This window comes from Schistocerca americana, chromosome 6 (assembly GCF_021461395.2).
Source record: "Schistocerca americana isolate TAMUIC-IGC-003095 chromosome 6, iqSchAmer2.1, whole genome shotgun sequence".
Taxonomy (NCBI): domain Eukaryota; kingdom Metazoa; phylum Arthropoda; class Insecta; order Orthoptera; family Acrididae; genus Schistocerca; species Schistocerca americana.
In genome coordinates, this window is record NC_060124.1 from 297,561,815 (window position 1) to 297,586,395 (window position 24,581).

Here is a 24,581-nt window from a genome sequence, read left to right on the forward strand (position 1 = left end):
GGCTATGAATGGCAAATAATGGGCGTTTCAAGAGCTGCATGCGATAAACGTTATCGGCCGGCCGACTCGTAAACACGAAGTCGCGAATGCCACACTACGCAGACGAGGCAATTTCGCTTGGTAATGCTTCAGCAGCAGCAGCAGCTTAACTTTTTAACAGGGAAACACTCTTGAACAGTACAAATGCATAACGAAAGCGAAGAAATCAGTGGATTCCAAAAGCAACGATCTACGACGTGAACATTAATAAAACCGACGTACTGCAGGAACGAACTGGAAGGAAAATGTTGCTATGAACTTGGGTACGGAAATGGACGGCCGCCTAAGAACACCGTCACTAAGAACGAAATAGTAGACGATCTCACTGAACAGGCAAACGAAAGAAGTGAATGCCCTGATGCTCTAAATTCGGCCTGTAACAGTCGACACGGTATGAAAATCAGTAATAGATCAGTTTTTAACGTCTTGCACGACATCTTAAACACAACTACAGCAGTGATCCCCTGTTTCCGTGACTGCTATATAAAGAGCCCGCTGAACCTAGGAAATGGCGGAAATGTTGCAGTACAGCCTGCTAACTGCAGAATCACGATGGACGAGCTTTTGGGAGGTATCAAGACGTCGCGTGACAATGTGACCACCTGCCGAAAGCCAGAACAACCACCTTTTGCAGCGCGGACGTCTGCAAGACATGCAGGGAAAAAAAGGACAGCGCCGTTCTGGAAGGTACCGGCAGGGATGTGGACCAACAGCCAGTGCGCAAGATTTCTCGGGTGAGGATCCATGGCACGAACAGTACAACCGAGGTGTGTTTAAATCCGGGAAACTCGTGACCAGTGGAATACGCTAAACTTGTCGCTGTGCTGTTCGAACCACTCACGTACGCTGCGAATTGTGTGACACGTTGCACTGTCTTACTGGTAGAAGCCATCGTACCGAGGGAAAAAAACGACATGTCTAAGTAGACACGGTCCGCAAAGACAGACGCATACTTCCGTTGATCCACAGTGACATTCCAAATGACGAGATCACCCACAGAATAAAAGGAAAACATTCCCCAGGTTTTAACACTTCCTTCTCCGGCCTGGACCTTTCCGACGATTGTTCCAGACGGTTTGCTTTTAGTACCCACTCAATGAACATCTAGTTGCGGTATTCGCGTGCAAATTTCAGCTTCCGTCGCCATGAACAGCAGCCAGAATGGGTCCATGAGCCATGTGGCTGCTGCGGAGGCCCATATGCAGCAACCTTCGCTGAAAGGTCCTTGAGGAGAGACTGCCCTTGATCCATTTGGGCGGTCAGCTGCTCCTCTGTTCCTTCGTACAGATCTCCGCAGCCATCATTCACCCTGTCCTGAAGTCAGGTTGCCTCGGCACTTATTTTGGACAGCGCTGTTTACCATGCACGGTAGACATTAACCACGGCAGCAGGCAAATAGTTTAGATTTAGCCGTTTCGTAAATGCTTCCACACCCTTGGTCCGAAAGACAATGATCATGCCATTATGGACGTCAGATGAATGCTTCATTCCCTCATTACGGTAACGACTTTAATATTTCCCGTGTCCCCCGACACGCTTTATATACTCACTACTGCCAGTGCTGCCACTCGCCTTCTGTGAGTGATTGTTGCACGTTGACGTCCAACAAAGGCGGGTATCATATGTATGTGACTGGACCATGCATAATATGGAGAGACGTAATATGAGTCATATATTCAACACATTACCCAACATTGCACATTACCCAACATTGCACATTACCCAACATTGCACATTACCCAACATTGCACATTACCCAACATTGCACATTACCCAACATTGCACATTACCCAACATTGCACATTACCCAACATTGCACATTACCCAACATTGCACATTACCCAACATTGCACATTACCCAACATTGCACATTACCCAACATTGCACATTACCCAACATTGCACATTACCCAACATTGCACATTACCCAACATTGCACATTACCCAACATTGCACATTACCCAACATTGCACATTACCCAACATTGCACATTACCCAACATTGCACATTACCCAACATTGCACATTACCCAACATTGCACATTACCCAACATTGCACATTATGCACCTTTTTGCATCCTTATGAATTTTCTTTAAAATCGATACACCATAAAGACATTCGATGTCATCGGCCACCGATATCTTCAATAGGACAGCGGAAACTGCTTGGCGTCGCTGTGCAACATGGATGTCAGATCTACAAGTTTAGGCCTACATCTGGCTTTCCATTGACACCGTAGTGGTTCGAAGGATCTGTACATGTTTGTGTTCGTTGATTTTCCCCACTGTTTCTTCTGTAGGTCCACAATGACATACACTCCATCTTTATTATCTGTTTTTATGTACATTGAATCAATCTTTCTTTTCCAACATTACTCTGTGTATCCGTGTGCAATAAATTTCCGGGGGTGTCAAATATTACGGTTCACGATGCGGTTTTCCATTTTAGAACATCCATCAAAATCACTGGTGTCCGTTAAGCAACAACAGGAGAATTTCTTTTCTACAAGTTGTCACTTGGTACGTACAGGGGCAGGTAAATTTTCGAAGTTCGTTCAACATCACAATCTGGTATTTTTGCAGAAATTTGTGCCCTGGAATCAGGACCTTAGAGCAACTGAAACAAGAAATGGATATTTTCCGTAACAGCCTTCGACATAAAGGTTAATTTGTTGTTTCGGTTTTGGCCACCGCATCAATCCTCCCACAAAATTAACGTGGTTTTTTCCCCCAAATTGTTCTGAAAATACTTCACGAGACGCGAACCTACTTCTTGGGACCTCGACCTGCGGTGCCTTCGGCCCTAACGCAGCAAAACCCTTTCCCGGTCGTACGAGAATGAACTATATAGTTATACACCCGCAACTGTCTTTTATAGAATGAAATGTTTGGGATTCTCGGCAACGGCTGTCTTCTCAAGATCAAACGTGATCGTTTTAATCTTTCAACCTATTCTGCCCTTTGCAAATCTTAGCAACTTCTGATTCATTTCTCCCTTCCTCTTCACCTGCATTCCTTGTCAGGTGCATGTGATAACATTGTCTGAGATTTTACAACTGAAATGGAAATATGGGCTGTAGAGATGGCGCCTGGTTAAAGTTGCCGCTGCTTGGTGGCACATTGGAGATTTTGCTTCTATTTTTTTGCTCAACTACAACCTAGCTGTATGTTTTTCAGTGCGGATGCACCGCCTTCCGAAACTCCGCGGGACTTGGAGAACGTTACGAGCTGTGGGGCTAAGGGAAAGGGGCGCTTCTCGCGCGTAACACGTTGAGAATAAGTCGGCCGCGAAGTGTGTCCGGATGGCAGAGTCGGTTAAGGCAATCGCTCTAGAGATCTGGAACATCCGGGTTCGAGTCCTGATCCGCCACAAATTTTCAATCTTTACATTGATTTACTTCAATGCCCGTAGGCGGCTGAAATTCTGTTTCTTGTAATATTTTTTCTCCACAGCCGCCGTACCACGAGTTGTGTGTTCTGGCAGTCATGTCTGGCAGAAAAGATACATTTTAATAGAATACACTTGCCCGGAACCAATGAGATGCTAACGTATTTCCGTTTTGGCTCTCGGATCGCTGTTGATAATGCTAATCTTTATGCAAATGTTTATTCTCCTGACATGGCATCAAATAACTTCCTCTTTCCCCAGCTGAATGAGCCAATGCGTGGCAGGAATTTTCGAAACGAATACGATCTGGTGTTCGCGGTGGAACATTTGCTTAACAGCCACAATGTAGTCTTATAGGACCTAGACCTACCGCGTCACCCACCGCTGGAAGAAATGTGTTGCTTTCAATAGCAAATTTATTAGAAAGAACTGACACCGTCTCTAAGTTTCATAGTCGGAGCTTTTTCTTTTCCTTGAGATGGTAGCTTTATGAAGTCCTCTCGTACGTTCCGTGGTCGATAGTTAAAATAACTTGCACGTTTCAGTGACTTGAGTGGTAGGGGCAAAACGTCAGCCCGTGTCGCCTGTTTTGCTAAAAACAGTACGGCTCTGTCGTACGTATAGGTGCGGGTACCTTGCGCCGCTAAAAGCTCTGCATATGGTGACCCGGCTGCACATTCCACCCGGATTTCATCGACCACCGGCATCCAAGCTACGTCAGCAAACGCGCACGCCAAGAATAGATCACACAAAACGAAGAAACCGACACAGTCATTGTTTTCCTTCAGTTGCTTGTCTATTCGACGTTTCCTAAACAGCAGAGTAGAGGAGAATCGGCCTGCACGTTGCGTCGAATCTATCAAAGGGAGAAGAGCCGTGTACGGCTGCTTTCATCTGCAACTGCTTACAATCCCTACACTTGGCGCAATGGAATGAAGAGAATAATTGCACGTCACGTGAAGAAGCTACAACTTTAATACATGGGGCAATGTGTTCCGGCTAAACAATCACTTACAATCTAAAATGGAAAAATGTCGCCTTTATTTAATAGTGATTGAGGTACCTACCCAGTTTCGATTGTTAGGACCAACGTTACTGAAGAAATTAACGTTCACAGAGCAGCTGTTTCAGCAAAATCCACAAAGGTGCATGTACGTACACGAATGACGGAAGGGACAAGGGAGACGGGTGGGTGGGGGGAAGGAAAAAAAGCGAAATGCTCAATATTCAGGCGACACAGCGTATCTACAAGCAAACTCTGGCAGGCACGGCAACTCAGAAGATGCACCGTAAGAGAGAGGATTAAGGTCTACATCTGTAGGGGACTTTGTAGATCAAGTTTTACAAAGCAATCCACGTCCGAAAAAGTCATCAGACGACGCTACAGAGCGCCGGGGTACGTAAATGTATGTACATACAGGGTGATTCCGTCATGACGCTACAAACTTTAAAGGATGATGGAGACGGATGAATGTGAATTTCATGTAAGGGTCCCTGGTTCGGAAACAAAAGAGTCGAAGAGCGACAATCAAAAATCATTGTGACACGTCTGACAGTGGAATACATGTACCAGAACAGCTGTTGCTAAGAATGTAGGGTACGGAACTTTCAAAGGTGGTAGCATGAGCCAAGACAAGAAAAAATTTCTAGTAAACATGGACTCTAAAATGCATACCTGACGAGCTATAAGCACTTTCATCTTCTTTAATGTGAAACATTATCTGTATCGAACAAGTTTTAGAGCCGATGTTTACGTTTTTCCTTGTTTTAGTCCTTACTGCCATCTCTGAAAGTAGCATACCCTACAATCTTAGAAACAACACTAACGGTACAAGTATTCCACTGTACCAGAACAGTTTCCGCTTATAACTTTCGACTAGTTCGTGTCCGGTCCAGGGACCCTTAGCTCATTTCCGGACATGGGTTCCCAAGTAAAACCATCTACTACGCAACTTCTTCCATGTGTAAAAGAGTGGAACACATTGTACATCAGGACTCTGCAAGCCACCCGACAGTGTTTGGCGTAAGGTACGTCCGGTATAATCCCCCTTCTCCGGTCCATTTGCGAATAGCGCGTGGGAAGCATGATTGTAAGCCTATCAGCTATGGTTTATCGAATTTTCTCGATGTGGTCGTTCCGCGAAACGTGTGTGGGAGAAAGTAATACGTTGTCTGACTCTACCCGGAAAGTGCTCTCTACAAATTTCCATAGCGAACTGCTCCGTGATGCACAACGCACCTCTTTTAATGTGTGTCACTGGAATTTGTCTACCATCTCTGTAACACTCCTGCGCCGACTAAACGATCCTGTGACGAAACATGTCGTCCTTCGTTGGATCTTCTCGATTTCTTTCATTAGTCCTAGCTGGTACGTGTCATCAACAGTACTCAAGAACCGGTCGATCAAGCGGCTTGTAATCCTCTTCCCTAGGGATGAGTTACATTTCCTTAATATTCTTCCTATGGATCTCTGTCTGGTATCTGTTTTTCCAACATTCTGTCGCTCAGGAGAAATGCTCTTTGATAATTTGCGATGATACGTTCACAAGTATTGTGCACAAACGTCGCATATCTATATTTATGTAAAAACAAAATACAAAAACATTTGCTTTGTGAACAGCGGTTAATTTAACAAGCAATACATATTTCAACAGTTACGTAATTCAGTCTTGACACTTTTTCAATCAAGATAACGTTGAAATACTTTCGAGTGCAGGAACTAAATATTTCCATTTCTGAAAGAGTGCGGTTAAAATCGCATTTCTTATTATTTGTCATCAATAATGTAGTTGTACAGTCGTGGATTGTTTTGCTATCTTCCCACAGTGTGTTACATTTATTTACGTTGAGAGTGTCGGTTTGGCTCCGTTAAGGCGACATGTTGAGTTCTATCTGCAAGTTAGTTTTGAATCCACTAGCATATTTGGTCCGATACAGGGTAAGCTCTTTTCCGTTTTTCACTAACGGCAGCATAGGACAGTGTCAAATGCCTTCCTGAAGTCGAGAAAGGGGGCATCAACGTGAGCGTCGATGTCTACAGCACTGTGGGTCTCATGGAGTACCAGAGAGATGGGTTTCTCAAGTTAGGAAGAAGAAACACACACTTTTTTGTTAACAGGAATTAAGGATCCCTAGTTTTTTAAATAAATTTTTATTTTTTCTGTAGCATGCCTTAATCGTTTCAATAACTGTATACGGCGAGTGTGTCTACAGTGCTAACAGAATCCGCGTGCAAGGAGGAAAAAACACCGACCATGCCTCAAACACTCTGCGACACTACGTTGGTTAAGTACAACAATAAAAATCAGTTGCAAAATACGGGCAATCGCTACTCGTATCTACAAGATAGTCAGCATCTAATCACGGTTCATTGAAATGAGTCCAATTGATTTTCAAACACAACGCTCTAACCTTAACACGGCACCCAGGAATGATTTTTCTCTCTTTTGAAAGGGAGAAATTCTGTAAACCGTAATATACAATGAGGTGAAAACAATTATGGGATGCCTCCTAATGTGCCGGAGCTCCTTTTGCACTGCGTAGCTAGGCAACTAGACTTGGCATAGAATCAGCAAGTCGTAGGTAGTGCCCCGCCTCTATAGCTATCCATAATTGCGGAAATGTTCTCGTTGCACGATTTTCTGCATGAACTGGCCTTTCTATTATGTCCCATAAACGTTCGATGGGATTCAAATCGGACGATCGAGGTGGTCAAATCATTCTCTCCAATTGTCGAGAATGTTCTTCAAACCAAACGCGGACAATTATGGCCTAGTGGAATGTTACATTGTCATCCATAGAAATTTCATCGTTGTTTGGAAATAAGAAATCAACGAATGGTTACAAATTGTTTTCAAGTAGTCGGCAGAACCGTGGATCCAGTCCATTCCATGTAAACACGGCCCACACCGTTATGGAGCCACCACCGGCTTGTACAGTGCCTGGTTGGAAACGGGTCCGCGACTTCGTGGGGCCTCATGCGAGAGGTGTACTCATGTGGCTTTCCGATGTCTTCCAGTTTATTTCGTTTATAGTATTTAATTTCGCAAATGGTTCAGATGTTATACAAGCAGAAAGTTATTTCCAACTTCCCGTTTCGGTATCTCCTGTTAATTTCGAAGTTGCTGATGGTGAAAACACACTTCGTAAGGCAACATTTGTGAACGACTTACGAAAGATTACTCACTATAAACGGAATAAACTTAGAGACATTCTGCTTTCTCCAACCAGGACAGATGACGGCAAATTTTTTTTACTGAAGTTCACATTAAGTTAGACATGAAGCAGCTGTTAAAGAAGATTTTGATTTCGCGCCCAACTGATAGCGAGATAATTAGAAACAGATGCTTCAGAATCCCTTGCATTTACTGCCAATTACTCTTCGTAGGTCCCCTTTACCTGGCTGTCTTCTTGACGTATATAAATGAAAGTTTTAAAAGCTAACAGTGCGTGTGGCAGTTCATGTTTTGGATATTTCTGCAAGAGCGCTGGCAGATGCGTTTCTCGTTATCTCTGCCCCGGCAGCTGTTCCTCAGACTGCACAGCTCACTCGAAGCGTCGCCTTTACGTTGCGCGTAATCCACGCTTTAAAAATACGAGAGAGAAGCGATAACAGGGTTATCTACACTCCACTGAGCTAACCCTTCACGGCAGCTACAGCGTTTCCGTCAGCATATGGCAACAATTATCAGCTCTGTTCTTGTCATGTATCAGTTAATTTTAATTAGCTTCAAGAGCAGATAACAGCCCTCATTTTCCGGTTGCGCTCTCTCTCTCTCTCTCTCTCTCTCTCTCTCTCTCTCTCTCTCTCTCTCTCTCATATATATTACTTTCGCGGAGTAGGCTATTTCAGCACCTTCACACAATATCTGATCAAAAGTATCCTGTCACCGCTGTTAATTCGGAAATTACCACTAAAAGTCAGGAGAAGCGGAGACTATTCTGCTGTCAGTGTAGAAGAATAGGTCGATCTGGAGAGCTCAGAAACTTGGAATGTGGTCATTGGCTGCCACCTGAGCAACAAATACATAGGAACCATTTCATCCCTTTTAAAGCATCGCAATTCGAGTATTGGTGATGGTTTGTGAAGCGGAAACGCGAAGGAACTACCTCATTTAAATCAAGGCTTGGCCTACCGTTCATGCGACGGACGGGGACCGTCGATCATTGCCGAAGGTGGTTGTAAAACATCGGTTGAAATCGGCAGAAGGAATCACTCGTGAGTTCCAAAGTGCTACTGGCCGTCCATGACTGCGTTCGAAGGGGGCACTGGTCCAGCAGCTAGTAATAAGCCACAAACTTCTGCTGTCAACGCTACGCGACGCGTGAGATGGTGTAAAGAACTTCGCTCGACAGTGGATGACTGGCACGAGTGATTTAGAGTCATGAACCACGCCATATCTTGTGGAAATCCCATGAAAGGATTTCAGTTCATGTTAACGCCAAAAGTTAAGTACGGAGGACGTGATGGTACAATATAGGGGGTGTTGCTGCTGGTCAGCGTACGGTTGTCCTTACTGTGCTTAAGAGAATGCATGTGGAAGAATATCGAGTCTTTTATAGCACTATGTACTGTCTAAAATATATGAACAGCACAGAGACGATCACTGACTATGTCAGCATGACGCACCCGGTCAAAATAGCACTGTGAGGCATTGGTTTGCCGAAAGTAACATTCTCGACCTGAACCCAAAGAAGCATCTTCGGTAGCAGGTAGAACGTCGACTTCGTTCCCGAAGCGAACGTCTGACATCAGAATCTCTTCTGGTTTCGGCACTTGAAGAGCTCACTGCTGTGCCTCCGCACCCTTTCAGACACCTCACTGAAAGTGTCCCCAACAGAGTTAAAGCCGTCATGAAGGCGAAGTGCGGAGACGTCTATTAATATCCTCCAATATGGTGTCCGGATACTTCTGATCAGATAGTGTACACACTCCTCAAGCCACCACATGTTGCAAAGCGGCGTGTATCTTGTACCGTTACTGATCATTCCCTTTCCTGTTCCCCTGGCAAACGGAACCAGGAAAAATCTACACTCTGCCTCTGTGTGAGCCCCAGCTTTCCTTCATGCTCCTTCACGAAATGTGTGTTGACGTTGCTATAATCGTTCAGCAGTCAGCCACAATTCACTGTTCTCTGAAGTTTCTCAATACTATTTCGCGAAAAGAAAGTAGTCTTTCCTCTGGTAGTCCCATTTGAGTTCACAGATCATTTCCGTAATACTGGCGTGTTGATCGAACCTATCATAAGAAGTCCATACAGTGTCTGCAAAACATTGAAGTGCATGGCGAATGAAACTTCCGAGACCACCAGTTACTACAAGGTTGGTGGTCTTAGGGGACGTCAATTACGATAAGTACGGCAATTACGTAAGAGGCTTCCTTCGATATTGGTACCCCCTTCCCCTTTAGTGAAATATGGTGGGAACCGTACCTCTTCCCCCTGACGCTGAAGTCTGCACAGCAATCGGGTAAAAATCCAAACAAATGAACATTTTTTATTCGTTTTAAGAACTGATTAAAACACGATAGTAAAACCATGCTCAATTTGTACACAACAGTGTTTTAACACGTGATTAAGAACACTATTTTACACGTGCCAAGTCTGAGTAGTATTTGGATGGACGGACAGGCAGGCAGACAAAAAGCCTGGACGAAGATAAGACTATCTGTTTTGATTGATCCCAAAAATTGTGTTATTGTATTCCTTAAATGCCACTGAACCTACATTTACTTTGCGGATGAAAGCTTTGTATCATATTATTAGCAGTAAGATTATGCAGCTTTTCAATCTCTTGACTTATATAATCACTAAGAATTCTTATTTGGGAATTTAAGTTTAGCTTCCTTCAATAATCAATAATTCTTACTCTCACGGGTGGTTCAACTTGTCAGCAAATCGCTCAACGTACGTATTTTGGAAGTTTTGATACAAACTCAAGTAGAACACAGTGATATCGGCTTTACACGCGATGCGGAATTTCACGCCTGGCTCACGAGTGACACCCAGTGATTTAGACAGGTGCTACAGGGAACTACCCAAATGAAACCCAAAAGCTTGTGTGGCATTTGTTTCAAATCGAGCAATCCCAAGCTTGCACACATGTGAAGCATTCAGCTCAGTTCAGACAGGCCATAAAGACTGGTGGGCACATTAATAATGACTATGCTTGGGATTAATTACATAAAACAGAACGTTGTCTGTCATAATAAAGTATGTTCTCTGAATTAAAAAGATGTTTATAACCCCTGTGAGCCCTCACGTTTAAATTACACTTGGTGAGTTATTGCCGGACCCTTCCCCCATTTTGTGCTCACATAAATAACGGACGTACCCTCATGCTGAAATTAGTCTGATTTTGCCTTCACGACCACTACAACAGCAATATCTAGTTCCACAACAGCAGCAATATCTAGTTCCACAACAGCAGCAATATCTAGTTCCACAACAGCAGCAATATCTAGTTCCACAACAGCAGCAATATCTAGTTCCACAACAGCAGCAATATCTAGTTCCACAACAGCAGCAATATCTAGTTCCACAACAGCAGCAATATCTAGTTCCACAACAGCAGCAATATCTAGTTCCACAACAGCAGCAATATCTAGTTCCACAACAGCAGCAATATCTAGTTCCACAACAGCAGCAATATCTAGTTCCACAACAGCAGCAATATCTAGTTCCACAACAGCAGCAATATCTAGTTCCACAACAGCAGCAATATCTAGTTCCACAACAGCAGCAATATCTAGTTCCACAACAGCAATATCTAGTTCCACAACAGCAATATCTAGTTCCACAACAGCAATATCTAGTTCTACACCTTTATTTTAAGCAGTTGCTTCTTGAAACAAAGAATTTTCACATGATTTCCCTGCAAGCGCCTGATAATTTATGCCGACATGCTCGTCTGTATGTCAAAAAACTTGTGAGCATTCGTCCTGCCTTTCTTTGTACATGATTCTCCGTTATTACTACTTGTTACGGGTCTCCATACCCTTGGGCGATATTCTATGATGTGTCGCACGAATGTTATGTAAGCACTGTCCTTTCTAGACAGACCACATTTCCCTAGTATTCTATCGATGAATCGCAGTCTGCCACCTGCTTTCCTTCCATCTGAGTATGTAATCGCTCCACTTCATATCCTCAAAGTGTAACACCCAGGTATTTGTATGAATTTACAGATCCAATTGCGACTCATTGATATTGTAGCTATACGATCTACATCATAATGCGAAAGCCATCTTATGGTGTTTGCCGGAGGGTACCCTGGTACTTTTCTGTTCCACTCCGAATGGCGCTTAGAAAGAATGGTTGTCGGAATCCTTGTATCAGCTCTAAATTCATTTTCTCGTCGTGGTCATTTTGTTAGATGCATGCAGGGGGAAGCTGTCCGACTCTTCCCGGAAGGTGCTCAATGAAATTGCAATAGCGAACCTCTCGGTAATGCACAACAGACTGGAAACAGTTAGGCAACCTGCAGCTGAGATCGGATGACACTGCATCAGGTTACTCATTTAGTGAAAGGCCATTAATGTGCAACACGAACAGCAGGGGCTCCAACACACTTCCCTGGTGGTGGGGCACACGCGAAGTTCCTTTTGCATCTGTATCACTCTCCATCCAACATGATATGCTGGCGCATCCATATCAAGTAATTAATAGTCACAAATTTAGTCGGATATGACTTCCGACTAAACTTTCGATAGTAACGAGAACCTAAGTTGTTATAGGCCGAAGGACAATACAACATCCCAAGGCTCTGGTACGCAGCACGTCACACAAGCGGTCGTATCTGCTTCGGCCAGAACTGCCTCGCTGGCGGCATCGTGGGCGGCTGGTCCGTTACACAGTACACACAGTACGTGTTCCCACGCGGGCGCCCACTCCGTGGGACGGTGCAACCTCGCATCCGCCCTAGCTTTCTATTGACATATGTATTATTTGTGTCGCATTATGCTAATACAGCGCCTCTGACGCCTTACTCCTGCACTGACTTCAAAGAAAAGATAAAGTGCAAAGTGGAACAGATACCAACGCAAATGTCCGTAAACGGCATAGTCGCTGCTAGCAGGACTCAATGATGGCATACGAGGTGTAGTGGTTGTTATAATTACCACCTCGAAAAAAAAATGAAGTTGCCTGATAATACTGTACTCTGTTTATTTGCAGGTACGTGTCAGTAGTGCCGTAGAGACTGAAATCCCTGCGCCACAGTACCATAGCACACCGTTGGAGGACCCAACACTAAATGGTTAATGACTTGGCGTCATGGGACACAAAACCGAAAGTTTGTCATAACAAGCGGGGGAAAAAATTTGCTTTCGGGTGAGCCACTCAAACTTCAGAGGACCCTTTCTTTCCATGCATGTACACTAAGTGGAAAGGAAATAACAAATGGGACGGAAATCTGTAGACGTGATTTAAAGAAAAACATATAATTACAACTTCAGAAAAAATTGTATGATTTATTCGAGATAAAGCTCTTCACAAATTTATTAAGTCACCTCTGGCCCTTATGCAAGTAGTTGTTCGGCTTGGCACTGATTGATAGGCTTGGTGGATGTCTTCATGTGGAATATCTTCGCACATTCTATGCAGCTGACGCATTACATTGTCAAAATCCTGAGATGATGGAGAGCTGTGTCCGTATGCTCCAAGCGTTCTTAATTGCGGACAGATGCGGCGACCTTTCTGGCCAATATCGGGTTTGGCAAGCACGAAGACAAGCAGTAGAAACGAGTCGGCATTATCTTGCTGAAATGTAAGCTTCCCATGAAACGCAACAAAACGTGCCGTGGATAATCGGAAACTGTGCTATGAGGGTGCCGCGGATCACAGTCAAAGGGGTCCTACGACGAAAAGGTGTCACCGCAAACCATCTCTCCTGGTAGTCGGGCTGCCGACGGACGACGGTTCTGTTGGTATCACTGCGCTGTCTGGGGGGTCTCCAGACACGTCTTCGCTGATCATCGGGGCTCAGTTTGAAGCGGGACTCACCACTGAAGACATTTCTGCCCGGTCACTGATATTCGTGGTCGAGTACATGCCTGGGGAGCAAGGTCACCAGACGTCTCCGTAACTGAAAATGTTTGGACTATCACTGGCAGGTCCCTCCAACTAATTCAGAATTTTTGGCGCTTCTGAAATTGTGATCGTTCGTCTGTCTGTACATGTACATCCCATCTACCGATGTCCGTCCCATTTGGATTACTCTGTAGTCTGTGTAACAGGAGCAGTTCTCACGAAGTCACCAACTTGAGGCCAACGTCCGCCATGTCAGTTGACCCAAACATTACCTTCTGGTGGGAGCATTTTTATCAGAAGATGCGGGTAGCGTCATTTACATGAGCATTAATCGCTCTAATTATAGTTTCAACAGAAGTAATAATTTCATTCGTAAGTGGACTCGTTCAAGCGGTTTTTTTTAACACATGATTTTTGGTTGCACTGTTTACTTTTACTGCAGGAGTTATTTTCGTAATGTGACATTAGATTTCCTGTCAAACCAACTACAAAAGCTTTTTTTCGTGCATGTTATGTGAAGAAAATGTTTGTAGCAAGAAAATATGTTTGGTTACAAAAGCAGTCTTTTCAAATCATATACTCGTCTTTGGGTTATTCGGAATGTTCATTAAGAAGTAAGTTACATTATCGAAGGCAATTTCGTCGTATTGTGGATCAAATAAGCATGTAAGACCAGAAAGAAGTCTTAAAATGCCTACATGACACTATTATTTACGAAAGCATTGCAACATTTGCTGTTTGCAACAACTGTTGCGTGTACACGACAGAAATTAAAAAGAAAATCATAAACAGTAGACCCCTAATGTTTTAGGGCATGTAACATGAGAATGGGAGTGCAGACTTTAAAGAAACGTACAGCACATTCTCCCCTTTACCAACATGCACTATTCGTGCCATTTGGTTTTCTGACCCGCAGTTATGATTGCTACGCTCAAAATTTTGCTTTGCTCACTCCCACTGAAACCCCTGCAACTCAAACCCCCCTGCAAATGTATCTGTCTACGTATATTCTTAACGTAAAGAATATTAAGGAAGGGAGTTGAAGCTCTGCAAATAAAAATAATTAGGTTCGCCGCTGATACTAATACCATCAGAAACGGAAAGCAATTCGAAGATCAACTGAACGGAATCTCTAGTGCCATAGAAAGAGGTTTTAAGAACGAAAAATCAGCGAAAGTGAAACAAAGGCAAAGGAATGTAATCGTCTAACTCTGTACGGAACGTAATCCAATCAAAACAGGTAACTGAGGCAGTTAAGATTATTAAATAAAACGTAGAAAATTTCCGACAGTTTTCGGTATTTGCGGCGCAATGTAATAGAGAATGGCAGAAACAAGGAGTATGTAAGATGTAGAATTGCAAGAGCATGTCAAGATTTTCTAGAAAGACAAATAAGCGAACAGTCATGCAAATGTGCGTTAGGAAGTCATTTCTGGAAGTATTTGTCTGGAGTGTAACCTTGTACAGAACTGAAACAGGGACGATAAACAGTTCCGACAAGAAGAGAAGATTTTGAGACATGCTGTCATAGAAGAATGTCAGATTGGATCCAGTAATTAATGAGGTGCTACTGAATTCATTTGGGGAAAAATAATCACAAAACTTACCCAAAAGACAGGATCGGTTGACAGGGCACATCCTGAGGTACTAACGAATAATACTGCAGGGAAGTGTGGAGGCTAAAATTTTAGAGAGACCATGAGATGAATTTAGTTAGGAGGTTCAAATGGATGTAGTTTGCCCTAGTTATTCGGACAGACTTCACAGGAAGCAGAGCTGCTCAAACTAGGCTTCAGACTGAATACTGCAACAACCAATGCTACCAGATTTTCTTCCAGATAAGCTATCACAGCCACTATTGTTTGCTTTCTTCATTCCACTTCTACAAAATAACCATATAATATGCAAATCATTAAAAATCTATTTTAATTATATTTTACCTGGAGAAATTTATCGAAGCATACCTATTAAGACTCCGCGCTGAAACGCTATAATTGAAACGACAGCAGCAACACATCGTTTGCTGTACAGTTTCTGCGAATGTACTGTCGTTCGTATACTCTTTCTACTGGAACTGCACCGACGCCATAATCAGTCACTGACGTCACTGCATGATTGGCGGTTGATTTACTAGCTAGCACGCAAAGCGCACCCAATGCGAGCTGTTTAGTTAGGCAAGAGAGACTCTCGGTTTAGGAGGAGGCGATGATGAGCTTGCTGCGAAACGCCTTTGAAATACATATTCTCTCTCTCTCTCTCTCTCTCTCTCTCTCTCTCTCTCTCTCTCTCTCTCTCTCTCTGAGCAACAACAGGAGAGGAAAAGCCGACCACAACTGTCAGTCAGTGCCGCCGCTCAGAGGTCACGGATCGAAGCAATAACGCCAGGTGCTAACCATCCTGTGCCCTAGAGTCAATAGCAACTACCCGCAGACACACCGTGCATCGATTTTAGCAATGACGCCCCTGTAGGCAAGTACACACCGATGTGGCTAACACGTGATAAAGGATAACAGCTTCAGTCGCGTAACACCAGGTCGCCTCTGTTAATCTTGATATATTTGTCAATTTACAAGTTCCTTCTGCCTGGAGTTGCGCAGAAAGTTTAAACTCGCTACCCCTTCTCTGCTGCTACATGATGCACGGAACCGAACGCAAGTCTGGAGGCATGCGTAAAGAGTTTACAATGATACACGAACACCGCAGATAGAAGCCGAAGCGTTTAATTCACGTGTGCGCTTTCGAAGGGAGACGATGTCTGTAGTTGTTCACTTCACGGCTTTCACGGCGTGCCAACAACGCAGTTTAGAGGAGAAAGAAGGCAGACTGTGGCAACCCGCTGCAGAGTACACTTCAGTGTTCTCACTGAACAGTATCTATTGAAGATGTCTCTTTTCGACATCAGAAGTACAAACTGACATCAGTTACACACATGATACACTAACGAAATTCGTTGACGTCAAAGTAGAGGCGCAACATCAATGGAGGAAATTAAAATATTCTGCATCAAACGAACAGCAAATAATGACTTTCCATTAAGGCCTCTAAGGGAAGTGGTGCTGGCAGTGAGCATGCTTACGTAGAAGTGTGGTTTTCGACAGACTTCGTTTTCAAACTACGCGCTTGACAGATGGAAGAAGGAATGTTTGTGTATATTTACTAGCGAACGCGGTTATGCTGCGCCACTTTCATACATGTATGGGATTGCATATTATCCCCCTCTCTGTCCTGCTATTTGATCTGTCAGGGTAGTGGTTTGAACGACAGTTTTCGCATAGGCGTAGTCTGCTTCCGTAGTAGTGCTCTAATCATAAGCCGGTAATGCATAAATATGACTTTCCTGATTTCTGTTTAAACCGACTACGGGGGGAAAACAAAGTAATATATAGTTCTGTACACAATTATAGTTTAGGATTATTAATAAGGAGGAAGTAAATATGCGAGGGAGATAAAATTAGAGTGGTGCTATAAATGCACTGTTATCGTTCCTAAAGCAAAATGCGAGAAATAAATTCTAAATGGCACATTTTCACTGCATAGCACGTTCTTTCTAGCCATCAGTTTTAAAAGAAAACCGATATATTGTCTTAAACATAAATGGCACGTGCCCGTCCACATGTATGCTAGAGTACCCCATAAGGTTTTGAGGTAAATCGGTCAAGCACCTTTCTTGATTTTTTGCTAACAACGTTGAACAGTTAGAACATTTCTTCACCGACAGATGATTGTTTTGCCGACTGACTGGACACTGTCGTCTGTGGTTGATATCGATGTCTTTTCTCACTACGGCTAGGAGCGACTTTGCAGTTGGTCCACACACCGCCAGAATTCGACAGTAAATCTGTGTACAATTTAGACGTTTTGCCCACAAGAACCAAAATGTCGCGCGTGCTTCAACTTTGAAGTAAGTTTCCAGCTGCTGTGCCGTTTGGCTTCCACAGTGTGGTGCAGGTGCTATCCGTACCGCAGCAGAAAACGGAACTGGAGGAAACCAAGAACATGTATTCTCTTCTGCCAATGTGCCACTTTTTGTGTACTCATCTTAGCTGGGACGCCATAACTTACTTTTTTACGTCCCATCGTACTCAAATGCGACCAGTGCGAAGTCGGGGCGTGTCGCTAGTCCACAGCTAAAATAGATTTCTTAAATAACACGCCACTTTAATTACAGGAAAAGTGAAATTACAGGAACAATGAAATTCGGTATTTCATATTACGTCCAACGATATAGTTTGGAAAACGTGTCATTTTTTAAGAAATATCAAGCTTCGCCCTTCTCCAAAATGCTCATTCATCTTTTCATCCATAATGACCGTTTTCTTCCTTCCGTTTTAACTGCCACTTCTTATAATGCAGCGAAAGCAAGAATCTCTGATTTCATCTTAGCTCTCGACGCTACGAGAACTATTTCTCTGTGCGTGCAAATGCTGACGCGCGCCTGTGACGCCTTTTAACCACGTAACTCCTCCCGTTTACTTCAGCCCACGCTTTGCTGCGCGCTTTATGGAGCGTATAGAAGGTTACCAGCAGTGCGCCTCGTATCTCTCCAACTTCCGCTTGTAGCACCATTTCAAAATCACCTGTTCTCGCCTTGTCTCAACCGTTTATCGTCCACGCTTCACTTCCAACGAAGGGTACATTCCAGACTTATCTTAAGAAAAGTATTCCGAACTCTCGAATTTACATTCTATTTTAATAAACTTTTTTTTCATAAATGCTTTTTTGTAAGCTCTTTTCGACACAATGGCCATTAAGTTGAGCTGATCTCCCGAACCCCTTTGCTACCTCCGATTTTAATATGTTATCTGCAAATCTCGAAGTTTTCATTTTTTTTGTCCCGAACTAATTCCCATTCCAAATTTTTCTTTGAGGTCTTTTACTGTTTCCTCAATGTACAGATCGAATAACATTGGGGATAGGCTACAATCATGTCTCACTCCCTTCTCAACCACTGCTTCCGTATCACCTCCATGTCAATTTCGTTTCTTTGAAAGTTTTACTTCTTTCCCTGCATTTTATCCCGGCTATCTTCAGAATGTCGAACAGTGTATTTCAGCCCCCGTTGTCAGAAGTCGTCTATAAATCAACAAATGCTATTAATGCTGGTCTCCTTTTCTGCGTCTAGGTTAACTCTTAGTGCACGTATTACCTCGCGTGTACCGAAATTTCTGCAGAACCCGAACTCAGCTTCCTCCACTTATTCCTGTTTACCAATCCTCCTGTAAGTAATTCACAACACCATGCTGCATTAACTGTTCAACCGATGGCTCGTTAATATTTGTACCTTTTATCACCTGCCTTCTTTGGAGTTTGTATTTTAACATTTTTAACTCAGACTTTCGATTCGTCTCATCTTGCGTACCAGGGCGAATAATTTTGGGATCCTATATCCTCCCAGGGTTTGAGTAACTCCGACAGAATGTGATTTACTCCACGTGCCTTCACGTGTACCATTTGTCCATTTGCGAATGGGAAAGGAAGATTCTGGGGGGGAGAGGAGGGGGGATAGTAGTACAAGTACTCTCGGAGGCACAACGTACGGTGGGTTGTGGATTACACATGTGCTGTAACTGATGTACAAATGCGCAACTATTTCGTGAGATGTAAAGAAGGCAATGTGTAAATATCTTGCTTGCTTAGGATGATCTTTATCGCTTCAGCACAGAATGGCGGTGAAGGACGATCAATACACTGGCTAAAACGGTCACCTGTTTCCAGGAACACCAAGAATTTGATTTTGAATTTTTCTTAATGTAATTACTGACGGAATTTAAAAATTTTATATGCTGTCAATCTATTCGTTGACATGCGTAACTTAATATTACGTTTTTAAAACAGTAAGACAAATACTACAGTTATAAACTACGTTTGTGGCAGCGAAACTCGTGGCACGCAAATTATCCAGGCCATATTCTTACAGTTTCTAAGGTAGAGCGCTTGGCGACTTCCAAAATTCTTTAAAAACAATTTCAAACCTTCACGAAACTTTTTCTCGCTGGCACCACCCACAAGATGGAGAGATGAATGCTAATCACTTGCCACACTTCCACGGTTGATATAGTCAAACTTCAGCACCAGGTATCATCTTTTTACTGCCAATTTTATTCGCAACACGTTTTGCAGACAGTATCCACCTATATTACTGAATGCAGCCGCACAATTGAATCACTGTATCACATGGTTCAGTGGATATGACGTCATATTTTTTGTTTTGATTGTATAATTAAACCATCGCAGAATAATCCTAAACTAACAAAAGTATCGTAATTGGAGTTCTGCGTCTTAAACCATAAAGGTTTTACACAGTTAACGTCATGTGTTTAACATACTGTAAAGTATTGCAATCACACTTTTGAAGGTGTGCTATACATGAGAGTTCGATTCTTTAAAGAACCTAAGGTGATGGTGGGGTGGGGGGGGGGGGGAGTGGCAGTCGGTACTGGTAGAAGCGGAACAAAGCAACAGTTACTGCGCTTTCTTTAAGACGTCAAAGGAAGTTACAAAACAAACACGACTCGGCAGTTTAGCGTCCACAGCAGCCTTGCTTACGTTGGGCAACGCTTCGCACGCTTGTCGCTGAAAATGCGCTTACACTAGTAAAAGCACTGGTTGGGCGGCGTATCCCTGAGTCAGACTTCCGCCGGCTTCCGCTATCAAAGAAGGCTCCGGTAGCTGCTCGCTTGGTATCCGTTTACGCCAGCTCAGCCGGACGCCATACTCTGACCAATGAGTTTCCTGAACGCAGAGGCACGATGTAGAGGCCGTGCGTAAGGTACGCCGTAACACATATCGACTTCTGATGTAGATTATTCCACATAACTTTTAATTCTGAATATGAGAGGAAAAATAATAAATAAGTATTCCTGGGAGGCAGCACACACTAGAATGAATCTTTTTATCTGCAGCTGAGTGTGTGTACGCTGGTCTAGAAATTCCTGACCGCAACTATATGCCTTACTGGGACGCGAGCCCGGACTCGTTTCTTTCCGAAGCACTTCTCTTACCGAAGGAGCCCAGTAACAGGACTACTCTTGCACTATTTGTACAAATGTTCACAAGATGGTGTTACTGGTATGAGTAAAATTTATATTTCGTTATTGAAATAACGGCGGTGCAGACATGGGCCGGGTAGTTTGTTTATCGCAATCGGTTTAAGAAACGATGTTCTAATTTGCATGTGAATATTTTCGTTTGGTGACTTTTTACGTTGTCAAAGGAACAGAATGAACACATCCTCTAATAGTTTCGTTCCGTTACTGATAACTAAGCACCTTCAAAAGATCCTGTTGCCAATTGGTTTGCAGAAGATCTATCCCATGTTTGTGGAAGATGGTCTTGCCAAATTTTTCTTGCTGGACATCCAGTAACACTTCACAGACTGTGTTCTGTGATCCAGAATGACATTGGTGTCCTAAAAAGGGTTCTATCCAACCAGGACTCTGAACGGATACCCCGTAAATAAATGCCATGTTTAAGAAGAGAGAACAGGTAACAGCATCGAATGCTCTCGGTAAGTTTTGGGGATGAGGGGGAAACCATGAGGTGGTCACTCCCTCAGTGAGAATGTAGTTCATCTGGAGTCAGTCCGATACTGAAAATGTGTGTGTGTAGGGGGGCGGGGAGGGGGAACTAAAGACGAGGCACTGCCACAGCTGAGGAATAGTTTTAAGGAGAAGTAAAAATATATGGGGTTGGCCGGTACGTAGGTCAGTACAGACAAGGACGAGATAGTTCCACCCGCACCCAGTTCCCCGTTAATCCGATTACGGGCGACGACAGTTACAGAGGGAAGAATGTCTAGCACCTGGGAGAGTCGTAACATAGGATGTTTAGAACCTGGCGAATGCCTCAGCAGAGCAGCTGCCTACTTCTTCTGATCTCTCTAGGGTCGAGAGCCGAGCTTCAGATTTTGTTGATAACGTCGACAAGAGTCACCGCCCACGAGCAGCAGATGTTTTCCGTAATTCAGTACTCATTTCTTATTGTAGTGAAGATCGACAGAAAGCCTTAATTGTTTACATTTTGATGATTTATCTCACCTAAATCTGGCGGCGGCGTATCGGTCCTGGCGCGTTACACGGACTGCGATGCTCCTCGATACTGAAAAGGAAATGATAAATTATTAGTCATACCAAGATTAGATGTCTTGTATGCACTTAACCTTTTTTTTTAAATATATTATGTGAACAGTTGGTTACTTGGTTGTCAGCACATACTTCAGGTGAGAAAGTATCTCGAAAACAATATATGATTTTTTTTGTTGGTGATGGTTGGAAGTATGCTTTGTGAGAAAACGAAAGTAGGTCAAACCAATTCATTATTCAAAGGCCCCAAATATCAATTTAAATGGCAGCTTGCAGAGCCACGCCAATTGTTGCTCTGAAACTTGTCTATGAATTCATAAGCCTAGGGCTACTTTTTCCGTTGCTTTGAGCATTCAGATATTTGTTTACAGTGTTGTTTTTCATTTATTCAGTTGTTTCTTCAAATAATAACGTAACACTGTTTTTGAGCAAAGGAATGCCGAAATCGATTTCCAAAGTTCGGCGGTTTAACAGCAAGCATTACTTTATGTGCTAACATGAATTTACCAACACTCTTACAAAATTTTGGAAATGTTATTCTTTATTGCAAGCTCCTTCCAAATCAGAGGCAGAGGAATTTAAGACAAATGCAGTGAAAAAATCTGTGAATATGAGTGATGAGTGCACAGCAGGAATGTACTGTAGGAGACACTGCAAGTGCAATACAACTCAACTCCATTTCCAGCACCTTTTGTTTTTTCTACCCTCTGAAACCATTTACTCCAGAGCAGTGAAATTCTAACAATCTATTGCTTTAGCACACGCGAATAAAGAGACGTCTTTTTTACCTTTCTAGCTATGTTATTAGGATTATACGACTTCTTGTAAGAATTTGCTCGAAGAAGTTATTGTTAAAACATTTTTCAAAAATCAGTTTGAATAGCATTCACAAATTGTCAGCTGCAAAATATTTGAGTGTTTTACTGTTAATACATTGTAAGAAAACTTACACTGAAAACCGTCAATAACAAGGCAAAGATTGAAGGTACCTTCTCCCCTTAACAAAGAGACCACGTTATTAGTTTCTTTGAAGTATTTAGCGAACAGGCTGTGGCGCTACTGTTGGCATTCCATACTTAACTGGTAACGATAACGGTTGGTTAAATTTTACGACCCGTCTCCACCACGAGCAGCATTGTGACAAATGGCCGCGGGACTGTATAAAAGCCTACGTAATTGCTGCCTCCGGCGCAAGGCCCCACTTTATCTCGTTAACGTAGTTACTGTGCGACACCCGCGCTCCTGTTGGGCAGTGATGCTTTTTACTGGCCGCAGCGGGGCGGAAGGCGCGCGACGCACAGCTCTAACCATCTAACACCCATTCAACAGTCGCTGCTTTATCGTTAAGACAGCAGGCATACCAGAGAAAAACATACAAAGGGTTACCGGTTTTGCTCGGCTATTGCACAGTTAATACATAGTGAGACGGTAAAAATGATGGACCAGTACGATGCGCAGCTCAAGGGTTTACCAGAAACCTGGCTTCAAAATTCTACATGTCTGCTGAATACTATAGGAGAGCAGCGCCGTCGAGCAGCGGCGTTACAACCCAGTCAACTAAGGCCAAAACAGGTCTATTCGGAGAAAAACTCGTGATATGGCAAACTTTTGCCCAGTTCTAGAATGGAGCGTACTGAACAACGTACTAAAACTCCTGACTTTCCGGTTGTGAGCGCTGGGGAGGGGTGGGGTTTGAATGTCACTGTTTTTCCTTGAATCATCAAACTGCGGCTTCTAGCGAAAATGTTTCCCAGCACAACATCTGAAATACATTAATTTCCTACACCAAAAAAATCCTGTTTATTCCTCTCTGGAACTGAGTGTGTGTGTTGAAGGGAATGGAAAAATATACTGGTAAAAGTACTGTTTTAACGATATAAAATTAATGTTTCATCTTTAAATGAAGTGAAGGAGGAGTTCTACAGGGTGAAGGAGGAGTTCTACAGGGTGAAGGAGGAGTTCTACAGGGTGAAGGAGGAGTTCTACAGGGTGAAGGAGGAGTTCTACAGGGTGAAGGAGGAGTTCTACAGGGTGAAGGAGGAGTTCTACAGGGTGAAGGAGGAGTTCTACAGGGTGAAGGAGGAGTTCTACAGGGTGAAGGAGGAGTTCTACAGGGTGAAGGAGGAGTTCTACAGGGTGAAGGAGGAGTTCTACAGGGTGAAGGAGGAGTTCTACAGGGTGAAGGAGGAGTTCTACAGGGTGAAGGAGGAGTTCTACAGGGTGAAGGAGGAGTTCTACAGGGTGAAGGAGGAGTTCTACAGGGTGAAGGAGGAGTTCTACAGGGTGAAGGAGGAGTTCTACAGGGTGAAGGAGGAGTTCTACAGGGTGAAGGAGGAGTTCTACAGGGTGAAGGAGGAGTTCTACAGGGTGAAGGAGGAGTTCTACAGGGTGAAGGAGGAGTTCTACAGGGTGAAGGAGGAGTTCTACAGGGTGAAGGAGGAGTTCTACAGGGTGAAGGAGGAGTTCTACAGGGTGAAGGAGGAGTTCTACAGGGTGAAGGAGGAGTTCTACAGGGTGAAGGAGGAGTTCTACAGGGTGAAGGAGGAGTTCTACAGGGTGAAGGAGGAGTTCTACAGGGTGAAGGAGGAGTTCTACAGGGTGAAGGAGGAGTTCTACAGGGTGAAGGAGGAGTTCTACAGGGTGAAGGAGGAGTTCTACAGGGTGAAGGTGGGGGGGTGGGGGGGCAGGGAGTTACATGGTATAAAAGTGCGAAGGAAGTAGTGTCGCCGGATTGAGTTCATACAGCTCTCTCTCCTTCAAAGGTCTGCAAACAATGTCGAGCAGGTTGTTTCCCACTATTTACCCCACTACGTCACAAGAAGCAACAGCAGGGATTCTCACGAAGTTATGCCGACGCTTCACAGCGCGGCTTATAAATCACTGGCGAACCCGGGCACAGACATGCCAAGGGAGGGGTGTTTAGTTTCCGCAAAACTCGTTAACAATGTATGTAATACAGATATGAGTTACCATTAACACTAACGCAAGAAACGCATATGGACAGAATCTACATAAACCTCTGCACCTCTACACTGCTAGACGGGAAA

General features: G+C 43.6%; 1 protein-coding gene across 1 annotated transcript in view; it reads right to left on the minus strand.

The window, feature by feature from the left end:
- The window catches only part of LOC124619877 (multidrug resistance-associated protein 1), a gene marked incomplete in the record, with an annotated part of 365,477 nt that overhangs the window by 256,973 nt on the left and 83,923 nt on the right, over positions 1-24,581 (minus strand). The window contains 1 exon segment of the mRNA XM_047146501.1: positions 21,490-21,550.